The following is a 15352-nucleotide window of genomic DNA, read 5'->3' on the forward strand; positions in this document are numbered from 1 at the left end:
AAATAAGGAAAAGAAAAAGGAAGTCAAATTATTGAATCTTACCAAAAAAAACTCATTCGAAAATAAGTTTGTCAAAGACTTGGAATGCACTCATAACTTTTTTTCAGTATAAGTACTCGTTTTCTCCCGAATTAGCGAATCGTTGCACCTTATTTGAGCAGCAAAATTTGGCTTTTTATTGATTTTGAATTTTTTCAGTTTACTTATATGACTTATTGTACCGACCGATCTTGTTTTGACCCCCCATTGTATATGCTCAACTCGGTTTTTGTTCAGTCAAATTTGGCCAATCGACATATTTCTCGTGGAGAGTTGTGAGTGATATCAACGAAAGCTACTACGGCGTTGAGTGTACATTTTTTTTAAAACATTTAAATTTCATTTTTTTCGAGAAATTATCAAGGTTGAAAATAGTGGGCATTTTAATTTTCACACTGATTTCGTTCGCATTAATGTACCATTTTCTACAAATCTCTACCAAATTATGTCTTCCTTTTCAATTTTTAAGGCTTTCAAGCTATGTGAAGGCTATCTTTGTTCCATAGTGGGTTGTAAAGAGTGAAACAAGGTTGGATTTTAACGTAGATTTATTCGTTTTTAGTGCCATATAACTGTTGAACTCCTTGCGGCCATTTGATTTCTGTTTTGGGTTTTTCTCTTGATTTTCTGGAAAACTTTACCAAATGCGATGTATTTGTTTTAATGGTGATCATATGCTGTTGTCTGAAGTGGTATGTTGGCATCTAACGATTTTGTTGAAGTTGACACAAAAAGTTTTTATAAAAACTTTACAAATTGTTTGGGGTTCTTTATATTGTATTTAAAATAAGTACCAAAAACTGACAAGTCTAATTCACCACGTCCAATTGAACGTAAGTAATATTTGGATATTTTAGTTCTTCAGCATTGATCACTGCTTAAATCTAATTTTTTTAATTAAAAGAATTAGAGCATTCTTTAAAATTTTTAAAATCTGCCCCTTTTTGTTCTTATATTGCATTAGTACTAAATCTCAGTCAAATTGAAAAGTCCCGTTCTTGTTATACCGAGGACTATGAATTCTAAATAACGTCTCTAGCTTATAGTTTCCGGTATTGAATAATTACAAACTAATTAATTTTGTTGTAAAAATTGATTTCTGAATTTTTATGCTTTCTTTTACTGTACTTTTGTCAGTGTCTGTGGTTTGAAACATCTGAAGAACTCTAGTATTGAACGAAACAAATCATATTAATTGATCGAGACCATAGCTTACAAATTTTATGGCAGGAAATTAACTGTTTTAAAAAGAAAAGAAACAAGAAGAAGTTTTGAGCTCTGACTAGTTTTGTTTTTATTATGTTGCCAATCAATCACCTTTCGTAAAATTTTCTAACTCAGTAGGAAGGTAAACTTAAATATATATTTTCAATTCAATTATTAACGTATCAGAGTGTTATTTTGACATTTTTAGTCGCGTGAGGAATGCCAGATTGGTCTATATTTGGTTTTCACTCATTTGTCTTTTTGATTAAGTTTGGACCTTAATAATTAACTTTCTTAATTATTCCGTTTGCTTACAGGAGCAATGTTCAGTGTGGTCATGTATAATGGAGACGAATTTGACCCCAAAAGATCTATTATTTGCATCCTTCCGTGAGTTTGCGTTTGATTTTCGATTTTAAACATCAATAATTTAAGGATTTCGTGTTTCATTCTGATTTTTTTGTTTTTTTTTTATTTTCACATTTGTGTTTTTATTTAATTTTCTTCTTTTCCAGACATTTGCTTGTTCAAAACAGTTCTAGTGTTTGCAATTTTCTTTGGTTTTCGAATTTTAATTTCACAATTTTTAAGAAAGTGTTGTATTTCACTGATTTTCAATGTTTTTTCGCATCTGATTTATTTAACTTGATTAAAAAAATTGTCCACATTAACGTTTGTTGTATTACATGAGTAAATCTGAAATATCTCAATCACAACTTAGCTTTTGATCATCTTTGTTTGGATTAAATTTTGGTTTGAAGAAGCCCAGAATGTATGGAAGTCTATTTATGGCATAAGGATTTCTGGCATTTTAGTTTTTGGCTCAGCAAACTTCCAGCAATCGTCAACTGGACGTACACGTCTTCAGCAATAGTAGTTTAAGGTAAACAGCAGTCGGAGATAAAATCATGCTCTGATGTATAAACGCAATAAATAAAAGATTTCGGATCAATTTTGTAGAGATTTACTCAAATAAGACCTCTCAATCTTTTTGAATTTGAGGCGGGAAATCACGTCTACTAGCGTCTACAACCTTAGTGACGTCTACAAGTTTATCTAAACTAAACCGCTATTACGCTCATCCTTACTGCGTTTCCTTTCCTCACAGGAGACCAGAACCAATACCAGCACACATCCGCGCTTCTGGCATAGTACGCATTGGGAGACTGCCGGGACCTGCCTTTGCAGATTATATGTTATGTCTCGCAAAAAAAGGCTCAACTTCCGGCATTCGATTGAGAACTACTGTGATATATAGAAAATATTGTCTATGCGGAAACGTAAGAGATGTTTACTCCTGATGCATCATGTGAATCTTAATTAAATTATCGAAAAAAAATCAATCGATTATATGACAAAAAAGAGACTGTAGGTTATTAGTGAAAAAAATCTACATAGTAAGTTTTTCTTCTCAGCTGACTGGTCAATAATTTTTGCATATCAGAAATAAATTGGTTTTCTGACAAGATTAAAACGGATAAAAACTCTTTTCTGCCAAGAATGAGATTGTTCTAAGAGTTTGTCTGAAACAGTACTATATCCCTCTTCCCATGAAAATTTTTTGATCGCTAAAAATCACGAAATCAGACCAGAATTTTAGTTAAAGATTTTATTGTTTAGTTCTTATTTTTTTAAAGCTCAGTCATAATCTCTCTGCTCGCTGTGAGCTTTCCATACCCAGGTTTATGTGCGCGACCCTAGACCGCTCTGATCAGACCATTGCCCAGAATTTGCCCTCTTATCAGATCATCGTGCGTTCCAAAGTCCTCTGATCAGACGTAGTGCGACCCAAGAACTTGTGCGACCATAGTGCGACCCAAAAGACCTCTGATCTGACTATCGTGCGACCAAAATATTTCGTGCGACTCTGATGCGACCCAAAAATTTGTGCGACTTTTGTGCGACCAACATTCTCCCTGATCAGACCGTACTTCAAACTTTGTCCTATGATCAGACCATTCCTCAATATAATCCATTGATACTTTTTTAAATTACTCAATTCAAACCTATATACTACTCAACTTAAAACAAAATAATTTAGTATATCTTGTTAAGATAAGGACAAAAAAAAACTGAGTAGAAAATATACAAAATTCATTTTGAAGTGCCTGCAACTTTTTTTAGTTATCAAAAACAGTGATAAAAAAATTACAGTCAAATAAATATGGACTCTTAATGCTCTGCGGTCAGATATTGGGGAAACTATGTCCAGACTTTCGTTTCTGATGACACAGTAGTGCAACCATTGTGCTGAATTTTGTGCGACCTGTGATCAGACCGTAGTGCGACCATTGTCCAGACCATTTCCAGACGTTACTCTCTGATCACATCATAGTGCGACCATTGCCCAGATCATTGTGCGACTCAAACGTTTCCCAGGACATGTATTTATGGTCGCTCCACGCCACAAGTGTGCGACCCAAATGGTCTGATCAGAGCGCTCATGGGGCGCGCACCTAAACCTGGGTATAGTTGAATTGGGTATAGTTAATTAAAAAACTCGAGAATTAAAACCAGAATTTCTTTAACTTAAACACTCTGTAACAATTTTGTTGTAAATCTCCTGCAAAATTTGTTCCTTCACGGCCGCCAAGAGTGAAAAAAACCTGCGGATTGATTTTTGCCGGCATCAAAACTTCTACATGCTAAGTTTATTTCATTTCAAGTGGGTCAAATTTGTAAAAATTATTCTAGAATAAAAGTAGTTTATAGTAACAAGACCGGGGTATAAAGATGTCCATGAGAAAAAAGTTCAGGTACAGCTTTTCTTCATCCAAAATCCAAAGATATATCCAATAAAAAGAGCAAATATGAGAGCGGTCAACCAATATTAATTGAGCGCTGGGAATTCCCCTCATGTTTTTGATTTTTTACTTGCTACGTTTCTTTTGCTAGAGCTGTCAGTGCTTCTTATGTTAAAAAAAGAATATCTAACTAATTTCGGCGATCGTAGCACAGTAAGCAACGCATGCTGCGAAAAATTGGGCAATCAATTTATGCCCTAGGAATTGGGATTGATTGCCCGCCCTGCTAGCCTACAATAGGGCTTCTTGCTTGTTTTACTTTTCTTGTGAACACAGAAATTGTGAATTCTTCTTGCTTTCAATTGCAATTAATGTTATCCGGAATATGATTTTCGTACTTTTTTGCGAAAAACTCTCGGTTTACTGACTAACTCTTTTCCAATAATCAGTTTCGCGAGAGCTTTTCAGATTGTCAGTACTGCGACAATTGTAGTGGTTTCACGTTAATGAGAAACCAATTTCAGGCTACCCTAATTGCAACACAATATTCGTAACTGGACTAAAAAGTTCTGGTGGTTTGATCGAACAGAACAACTGAAGAACAAACTACTCTCTCTCTCTCTCTCTCTCTCTCTCTCTCTCTCTCTCTCGCTCTCTCTCTCTCTCTCTCTCTCTCTCTCTCTCTATCTCTCTCCCTCTCTCTCTCTCTCTCTCGTCGGACTTCAGTATGAGGACACTCCTCTATCCTCCACGCATTTTGGGAGTATTGGAACAAATTATTTCAGCCTGTGCGATTGTGACTGGGACTATTGGAGTTTCTTGACTGACATCAAAGATGAGCAGCAGGAAGTGATTTTTATCAGTTGCGGGGATGAGGGAACGAACGCGTGTACGTTTGGTGCATTCGCTTAAGACTTACTTGGGAGCCTTGAGCTAAAACGTAACACAGCGGAATTGGCAAAGATGTTTCTCTCAGCGACAAGGAAAGATGAAAATAGTTTTCAGGACTGTATTGAGATTTTTTTCATATTCTTGAAGAGCTGGCTCACAGGAACATTCAAATTTACACTCTACTAATCAATGACAATTCTGAGTCTTTTGAACTTACTGATCGCTCTCATTTAAAATTTACAGAAAAAAATTTTGTTGTTGATATATGAGGATCCCATTTGTTTGGCAGACTAGATCAATAACTTCCCCGAAAAGTTGTGGTGTTACTTTTGTGACTGAAATATTGACAGATCTTTCAATTGTGCCTTTTTCTCAATGAATTGTTTTGATTTGAAATCAGTAACAGTACACTAATAACTGCGTCAACTACAATGAACTAAATACAAGGATTTAGACACATGTTCTCTTTATTTTGTCTATACATTGCAATTGCCTTGAAGATACAATGTTCCTCTGTAGTGCAGAACCGAACCAGACAATCGGGGATTCTGTGTATATAAAATTTCTCGATTTAAAATTCCCAGACTTTTTAGGTTTCTTACGTGGAGCAACTTCTGTATAACTTCATCAATGCGTATAAAGCAAATGAAAAGAACGATTTCTTCCCGTGAGAAAGAACTGACTGTAGTGACAATTGAAAATCAAGCAAATCTCCAACCAATTGAAAGATTTGGAGAAAATTTGAATCCTCCAAAAGGCTTGTCGATCGATTAGAACAACTTCCTTGATGCCTTCATGGCAAAATTAGGGAAACCGATGAAATGGATGCTTCAAAAGGCGAACTTGAGAGAACTCCAAAATTGGAGAAGAAATCTACAGTGATCTGCAAATTATTTGGATTGAGAGAACTTTACCACATTTGTAGACTTTCCTAGTGTTGTAGCAAAAAGGTCGTTCTCATTCTTGAATTAATAATAAAAATTTGTGGATCCTACAAAAAAAAATTAAATCGTTGACACTAGGCAACCCTCTTCACAATTTGGCAAAAAGTGATATCAGTTATTCAACCCTCGATTACCTTCACACATAGAGCAAAAGTCGGTGAAACGAATATTAGAGAGTACAAAAATCGTGTGTCAGTCTGTGGGCATTGATAAGAAACAGTTCCATCATTTTCAATCACAAGGGAAATGCCAACGGAACTATATATGAATTGAGAGTTAACTGTACACACTGCCAAATTTCTCACTACGAGGAACTGAAATAGGTTTTCTGATCAGCAGATAATGGATTGCTTGCAAATCAATTGTCCAGATCACTTAATGTAGACAGAGAAGTTTAATCTAGATAAAAACAGATAGCAAGCATTTGGTTGAACACTTCTGCGGTCTCCGCAACCCAGGCAATGGTCTGCATTTTCAAATTTGTTCCTGTGAGGAAGAAAAACCAACCTATTTGAAGATATAGATAATTGATTAAAGAGACAAAAACAAGATATTAATCGAATATAAAACACGCAGGCATTAAAATGATTAGGGTACACGAATTTGGAAAAAAAGAATCGTCAGTGAAAAAAGTGGTAGTTGGAAAAGCAAATGGAGTAAAAGAGAATTTACTAACAACACATTTTTCGTTTCTGCCATCGCTTTCTACAAGTGCCGTCGATGGAAATTTTAAATGAGGTAGTTTGTTTGAGATATTGACTGCACTCTTGAAGTCCCTGAGTATCTTCACTATTACTTCGACAAATTAGCTCCCACACATAGCAATTGATAAATTGAAGGACATTGCATTGGAAACCGTATGGTGGAATTTGCAGAGCAAAAAATATTGCTATCGAAACCGCAAAAAAAACGTATACCTAGATTCAAGCTCGAACGATAGCCAATCATCACTCGCTATTGCTGTTTCACCTTGAGAAAGGACTAGTCTTGAGAGATTCTTGCTTTTTTTCTCGAAATACTCCCCGAGTCCCCAGTCCTTTCGGCAATTAGTTGTTGACCTTCAATGAGACCAAAACATAGAGTTGTTGCAAAAAAGAGTCAAACGGCTTTTAGATAGTGGTTTGCAGTCAACCTACGAATTCAAAAAGTCAAAGGTTTACAAATTCAAAAATTTATCACCAACTAATTTTTCAAGACTCTCATTGGCTGCTCCGATATGAAGTGGATTTAAATAAGTCGCGTAATAAGTAAAAGGAAACAATAAATGTTGGTTTTTCATTCTCCACTATGCCAAGTCCAAAAAAAATTAACTCAAGTATTTCACCTCTTTCAGCTACCAAAACAAATTTGAGCTGAATGAAATGGATACCGACTGTTTTTCCAGGCAGTACGTGGTATTGGATGAGACGAAATGATAGCTCTTACGTCTTTGAGGCAAAATCGACAAGAAAAATCATTCCTAATGTGTGTTGCAATCAGCACTCTTCCTCCGATAAGAGAACACAATTTTCAATTAAGGACTAATTTCAGTGCTCCAAGATTATTGCTTTTTGGTCAAAAAATTTACTAGTGCCGCAATGAGCTATCACACATTATAAAACTATTCAGTAAGATACTCACGAAAAGCAACATTGAGAACTGGTAAGCAAGTACAGAAAAGCTTACTTTCATTCGTAGAGAAATTTTAAGAGACAATTGTGGCTTCACGGTTGTGGACCACAACAGTTTGCACTTATGAACAAAAAATGGAGCTTTCATATACTATCTCAATTGTAAGATCTCCTAAAGTGGTCTGCCCGCAAACACTTTAGATATAAAGTCCAAATGTCACCCATTTAGGTCACGTTTGCATATTACTCATCGATTTTTCATTTAATATGTTTTAATTCACTGTTTTCCTCATAAAAATTTTCCTATGCAAAAATTCGTTTAAAAACACACTACTTAGATGCAAAAATTAAAAAAGATTAGTTATAGGGTTTACCAAAATTTTATTACAAAATTCCGAAACCATTTGCCTTGTTTCGTTTTCTTCTGATACTTGTTTTTCAGACATTAATGAGATGTTTTTGTTTTTAAAATTTTCAAAACATCAACAAAAATTTTATTTGAAGGATTTAAACAATTTTATTGCAATTCAGAAATTAATACATGAATGCAACATATAGCGTATAGGCCACACAATTCTTGTTCCAAATTTTCGGTATCACGGTATCATTTTTTGGTATCACTTTTCTGTATAATTGAAGGATAGCTCTTTATTTGTATTGGCAAGCAAAATCCAATGGGAGTCAGATTGAGTAAATTGATAAAAAATTTTTTTAGACAAAACGAATTCATCGGCAGTCAACTCGTTCAACTATCACCAGCAAAAAACCACTATATTCGAGTTTCTTGTAAAGGAACCTGCTGGTTATCCTTTTTTAGTATCTGATCCCTTTTGTTCGATTGCAACTGAACCTATACCTCCATCACACACAAATGATTTACCAGTATTAGTCAGATTGTTAGTAACATAGAGCCCCAAACAAGTTCCGTTCCAAAAATCATTGGGAAAATGCATTTCAAATTTGGCCTACTTTTTTTAAGAAAAAAGCAAAAACAAGAAAAAAGAAAAAAAGAAAAAAAAACGACAGACGATTCTCAAAATACTTGTATGGATTGTTAGTACCGTTGTGCTAAAATTCGAGTCCTTTCATTGTTTTGCAATAGGTTCCTACATGATTTTTTCGCTTTCAAGTTAGCTACAAATTGATTCCCACAAGCAGTTTCGAATTGTCCACTACTAAAAATTTGTAATTGTCATGAGTTTCACTGTATATTGAACTCAAAATTATGGTTCACAGGAATAACTTTCATTCAAATTTTTTTGTTTGAAAATATATTTTATTATGAGCTAATTCGGTCCGGTAGGATTAGTAAACGTTTTGGGAGTTTAGCGTCGTAAAAAATATATAGCATATTCTCGATGCTGACTGTTTTTAAAATTTCTCATCCAATTTTCTGAGATAACTACCGGCCTAGCTAAAAGACCAGTTTCCAAAAAAAACTCGGAGTTTCATCCAAAACTATTAAACATATGACACGACGCATTGCATCAACTTAAGTCAGAGGCGAACATTTGGAAAAATTCGATTCTCCCATGTAAATTCTCCTAATGATATGATCTTTATTCTTCTGAAAAATAACATCCGCAAATGGGATCTTTGTAATGTCAGTTGGATCAACTTCTTAGAAAACAATTTCTTCGTTTTTGAAATTATTTTTTCTTTCTTTCTTTTTGTACCTCAAAATTCAGAAGAGATAAAACGTTGATGTGCGTTAAGAGAATTAGCGCTGCAAATTTCAAATTTTTAGAAGTTAACTTTACGATTAGCGAAGATAAAATGAAGAGGCTGATCAGTGGAACCTCTTGAGAATTATGCAAACGTGTTTGATCACATTTTCCACCTTTCACTCTTTCAATGAATTCCTGAGTAGATTGCAGGGCGGTGAAAACATTGCGATCGGTTTCCAACTGAAATTCATTTGTTGCTTCTTTTAATGGTATTTTTCGAAACTTGTTGTTCGTTTGACAAAAAACTTCTGAGTTTAAAATTCTAAGAAAATTTCAAAAAAAGTTTAAAATAATAGAAGAGATAAGGAATTTTTGTCTATATTAGCTTATTTTATTAAATATGCTAAAGTAGAAACCGTTTCCTATTTAGATATGAATACTGAAACAAAAATCATTTCTATCTTTGCACACTTTTATTATAATGCAAAAGGAGAAACCGTTTGGTACACAGAAATGGATACTGTGCAAAAGTCGATTTGATTACGCTTTGGAATTTAAGGTGATCGAAACTACAATTACCTGGAATCTGAGACTTCCTAAAAAATCTAGGTTGTTAAAATCTTGATTTTTGATTCAGATGGGGCGTAGAATTGTACTTTTTAACATCATCAGCTGAACCGGGTTCAACAATATCCCGGTAAAGAAAAACTGTATGTGATTCAGCAATGTCAAAACCGAGATTTTCATTTGCCAAGAATCGGGTGTTGTTTGAATCTTTTCATTTATGCAAAACAGGTTTGTCAGCTTCATCATTCAAGTTAGCAGGCAATTTTTTGCTGAGTAAAACTTTCGAGATCACTTGTTCCTAATCTTCGATTTAATCTTCGATTTAGTCCGGAGAAAGAGCAGGATCCAAATTTTTTGGATGTCGTGTTTTATTGACAATGTCGGACTGTATGCGAACTCATACGTTCAATTAAAACCTGCCTGTCCAATGGAGAAGACTTGTTTTATTTTCTCTTCAAAAGACAAAATCATCAAATCTCCTTCGATGTTATAGCGTGTACTTGGATATGAAACATTGGCTATTGCTACTACACAATCTTTCTATTTCAATTGTGTCTGAAATGAAGTTAGTGAATGCTTTCAGTGTGTTTGAGGAAAAGTGTGATTTGAAGCGTTAGTCCGCAGTTCTATCTAAACACGGGTTCATGAGATTTCACCGCCTTGAGTGACCTTTATTCGGTGAAAATGATCTTTCAAAATGCTTTTGAAAGGCTTCCCCAATTGTTTTTTTTGCAATCTTTCGTCCACAGGTATGCTACTTTTTAACTCTTCCGGCAACTTGTTTTGTAACCCTACTAATTAACAAAACGATTAATATAAAAGTTGACAATTAACGCTGCAGAAAATTAAATTACTCTTTTCTACTTTTTCCGTTCAGCAATAAAATATGTTGAGAAAAAAAGCACTGTATCTATTTTATGAATTAAAAAAATTTCATGAGTAAAACGAGGTTTATATCTTTTTTGCTACGTTTTAACTGCTAAATCTAACCTAACTTTTTTCCAACTTGATGATTGGGCTTTGTATTCTTCTTCAGTTCCACTCGCTTTTACGTGACAGTCAAGAAAACAGCATTGCAAACATATTTGGATCCAACCCTGTGTTACAATTGACTCGAGAGTTAAATAGAGTTTATTACATCAACAATCGTTTTCGGGTCTTTGATGTAAATAAAAATTTCATTTCTTTCCTGGCTACATAAAAAAACCTTTAAATTTTCGCATAGACCTTTCACAAAAAAGCATTTTTATTTCAATGTAAGTGAATTAATTTACGTATCCCGCTTTCTCGCAAAAAAGGCCATAACTCCAAAAATTCTTCTGCATTGACAAATTTCAATTGTTTGCGAAACTGAGATTTTATCATTCTGAAGATGGTTTTATACGAGCTGCCTCCACTGCTTCTGCCATTTTAATAACTGTCTCACGTTTGTAAAATTCGGAAATGAGAAATCATTTGACTGTACTTTAACGTTTCTCAGTTTCAACCGATGAAGAAATTTTTTCATAGCGACTTCTGTGTCAAGGTTATTAACCAAGACTGTAATAGAATGTAAAAACTTGCACAGTTTGTTCTCGCACATCTTCATAAATTTTAGCGTCGCAGGACTTTTTGTAGAGTGGAATTCCAGGGCCGTTGTATTTTATATGGATGGACAATATACTTCTCCGTCGATCCTAGAGCTAAAATCGTCGTTTTCATTTAGATAATTGGAAATGCTTTTTGCCTTTTTTCGAGATTTCGCTCGATGGTTCTAATAGCTATACCAATAGCTTTATTTTTTTTGTACTTCGTTTGGAAAAAACTTTTTTGACCTCAATAATTTGAAGAAAATTTGAAGTTTGTTCATACAAGGATAAAATGTGTAGCATAATATGATAATTTCAGCTTTTGAAGCCAGTATAATATTTCTCAAATTTATGCTTTCAACTGTGAACTCTTAGTTGTTTTAGAAGCGTTCAGGCCTGTTTCTTCCAACTTCCGCTAGACTCTTTATAATTAAAATTACAATGAGTTCAATCAAATCGGCTGACCTCTCTAGGGCAATGTAGACAGAGAGCTGATTGATAATTCTTGTTAAGATCCCAAAAACGTTCAAAAAATTTGGGCATTTATCTTTAACATAATGCCACTAATAGGAGCATGAACGTTCAGTACAATTGTTTCAGGTAGAAATAAATTTAAACTTAAACAGTATCTCAACAAATGAGATGGTCGCAAATCAATCAAAAGGTGAACATATCGTTTTGGCGCCGCCTCATGTTCCCACTGTGTTATTTGTTTTTCAGGACCCAGCTTTCTTCTCAATATATGTATTTGCTGTACAGCTCTCGGTAATTTAAACACAACAAGATGAGTAGTCTGCAGCAGGACCCGTATTGCTTTTGAGGAACACATTATGTTTATAATCCAAATTCAGATTTTGTTTTCTGCCAGCTGTCACAATCCGTTTGAATTTTCCTGGTTTAAAAGAATGTCTAATGAGTCATCGCATCGAATTAAAAAAATTTTGGTGCCCTATGCTCGTAAATACAAATTAAATCTTAGTCAACACCTTGAAAACGTTTTTCGTCACTTTTTGATTTTATCATCGTATTTTAAAACAATTGAAAATATTCTTTAAACAAGATTGATGAAACGAAGTTTAAGGCGTTTTCGGTCGTAGCATATAAAAAAAACAGTTTTCCCAGAACCGGAGGGAGCAACGAGATAGATCAGAACGTCTTCTTTGCAAGATATAAATTGTTCAGATTAGGCTCTGGGAATAGAAAAAATATAACCATCGTAGCAATTTGTGAGAGAACTCAGGTTAATAGATTAAGAACATAGAAACGCCAAAGCAATTAAACCTTGAATTAATGACAAAAAACCGAGAGCAGCTGCGTCCACACATTGATCATTGTTGACTAGTAATAGCAACAAAAAAGTCAACTGCGTGATTGAGATGATTTGTCATAGGAAAGGACATTTTTGATATTTTTGAAAAAAAGGCATAAAAAAGGCTATTGATTATTATCTCAGAAATTTCAATAAAATTCGTAGCAAGCAATTGTTCATAATTTTTACAACAGGCAAATACATAATTTCTACAACCGCTTTCGATTTTTTTTTACTTCGTTGTGCAATGTAATAAACTCATAGGTCATTTTGTTGGTTTGTGGAACTCATCACATCTGAATCTGATCGAATCAAAGCTTGCCTTAAATACATTGCCTCTTTGTCCATCAAATGAAGAGCTTGATTGAAAAATGACACCAATGTCGAATACTTCCGAAACACAACAAATTTCGATTTCTCCTCCAGGGCCAACTGTGGGTTCAATCCGAAGTGCTGCGTTCAAGTTCTTGGATAACTTTAACATAAAAAGCTTCACTTCCTAGACCTAAACTAACGAAAGCTATTGAAGAACAATTTGGCCTTAATATTTTTGCAGAAGATTTTCAATTGGGTCTTTTTCGAATTTGTGACCATTGTTGATTCTTGGTTGCTGGATAAAAATACCTGATGCCGTACTCTTGAAGAAACCAACAGTTGTTGTTTCCTTCTCGATCCGTCTTGGTTTGGATTTGTTGTTCTCATCTCACCAACTCCTTTTACTCAAAAAAGAGAATCTCGGTTGTTTCACCCTATACCAATTATTTTGTCAACCCTTCAAAAAAACAATGTTTATTTTGAACTCCTGATTATTTCCTCTAAATCTGCAACTTCCCTAAAGTTCATAGCAAGCAGTTTTTTTAAAAACAATTGTTTTAAAATTTGCTAAAATGTAAAATGAATACATTCTACAACTGTTTAAACGCTTATAAACTCATGCACTTTCCAACCGCCTACTGGTTTTCCTTCGTTCAACCACTGCAATGATTTCATTGGTCATTCTGTTGGTTTTCAGAATTCTTACGCTTCTGATTCTGCCCGACGCTAAACGTTCTTTCAAAAATTGCTTCCTTCAGTGCCTCGATTGCTGAGCTTGACTATAAAATAACATCAAATCGGACATCTTGAAAAAAGTTTGAGACTATCAAAGGACACAAGAAGTTTCAGTTTTTCTTCGAATTTCATCTGTGTAATCAAATGGAAGTACTGTTCTCGTTGTCGAAGATAACTTTTCAACAAAAAGCGTTATTTCCTAAACCAAAAGAATCAAAATTTTGTCAGGAACAAATTGGCCTTCATCTTTTGCGCGAACGTTTTGATAGCAAAGTTTTTGAAACACACCTATTTCGAGTTTGTGACTATTGATTCTTCTTGTTTGCTAGATAAAAAAGTACCTGCTGCCGTACTCATAAAGAAACCATTAGTTGCTGTTTCCTTCTCGATCCGTCATGGTTTGGATTTGTTGTTCTCATCTCACCAACTTCTTTTTTCAAACAAAAAAAATCTCGGTTATTTCACCCTATAACCAATTTTTTTGTCAAACCTTGAAAAAAAACAAACGTAATATAGACTCTTCTTTTCAAGAAAAAGCACTGATTATTTCCTCTAATTCTGTAGCTTGCTTAAAGTTCATTGCATGCACTTGTTCTAAAAGTATTTGTTTCTAAAGGTGCGAAAGTGTAAAATGACTACAATCTACAACAGTTTAAACGCTTACAAATTCGTGCAAATTCCAACCTCATTTGGGTTTTCCTTCGTTCAAGCACTGCAATATTTTCATTGGGGTCACCCTGTTGGTTTTCGTAACTCCCCGCTTCTGATTCTGCCCGAGGCTAAGATTTTTTCAAAAATTGCTTCTTTCAGTTCCTCGATTGCAGATCCTGACTATAAAATACCATTGAATCGGAAATCTTGAAAAAAATTTGGAAAACTCCATAGAACACAAGAAGATTCAAGTTTTCTTCCAAGGTCATCAGTGCAATCAAATGGAAGTGCTGCGTTCAATGTCGCTGATAAATTTTCATTTAAAAGTGTCACTTCCTTAAACAAAATGATCACGATTTTGTGAAGAACAAATTGGCCTTCATCATATTCGAGAAGGTTTTGATAGCAAAGATTCTGAAATGCATCTATTTTGAGTTTGTGATGCTTGCTTCTTCTGGGTTGCTGGATCAAAAATTCCTTTTGCTGTACTCTTGAAGTAACCATGTGTAGTTATTTTCTTCTCAGTCCTTCTTGGTTTGGATTAGGTGTTCTCAACTTTGACTTTGATATCTGTAAATAGGCAAAAACTACAAACTTCATGGTAATCGAACTGTAATGAGTTTAAAATTGCATTCTGTAATTTTTTTCCCAAAGAGAAAAAAGCAAATTCTACGAATTTTTCATGTCACTAAGACTGAATACTTATCCATCAGTTTTGCCGAAAGATGTAAAAGAAAAACTGAATGAAAAAATATTACTGAGAAACCTTGGCAAAACCCTGATTTGTCGAAGAAACGAAATTGGGTTATGGAATGAGATTAAATTCGAACAACAAACCTCGTAGTCAAAAAGAGTTTGCTTAGCTCAAGAACTTTAAGTGTACATCACGTCACGACCCAATAGTCTATTGTTAATGATCTTTTGTCACTGTTGTCACACGATGCGAAAGGTGCGTTTTCGGTTAATAATGGTTCATTAATAATGTCACGCAACAGAAGTATTAAAAACTAACAAAAACGCGTTGACTTCTAGCTCATAAATTTTATATTGAAGTGCAATTGTAGATCGAGACCTGTTTTTCTGTTCAATGTTACTCAACGTTTCAC

This window comes from Convolutriloba macropyga, chromosome 6 (assembly GCF_964194025.1).
Source record: "Convolutriloba macropyga chromosome 6, txConMacr16.3, whole genome shotgun sequence".
In the NCBI taxonomy this organism is placed as follows: Eukaryota; Metazoa; Xenacoelomorpha; order Acoela; family Convolutidae; genus Convolutriloba; species Convolutriloba macropyga.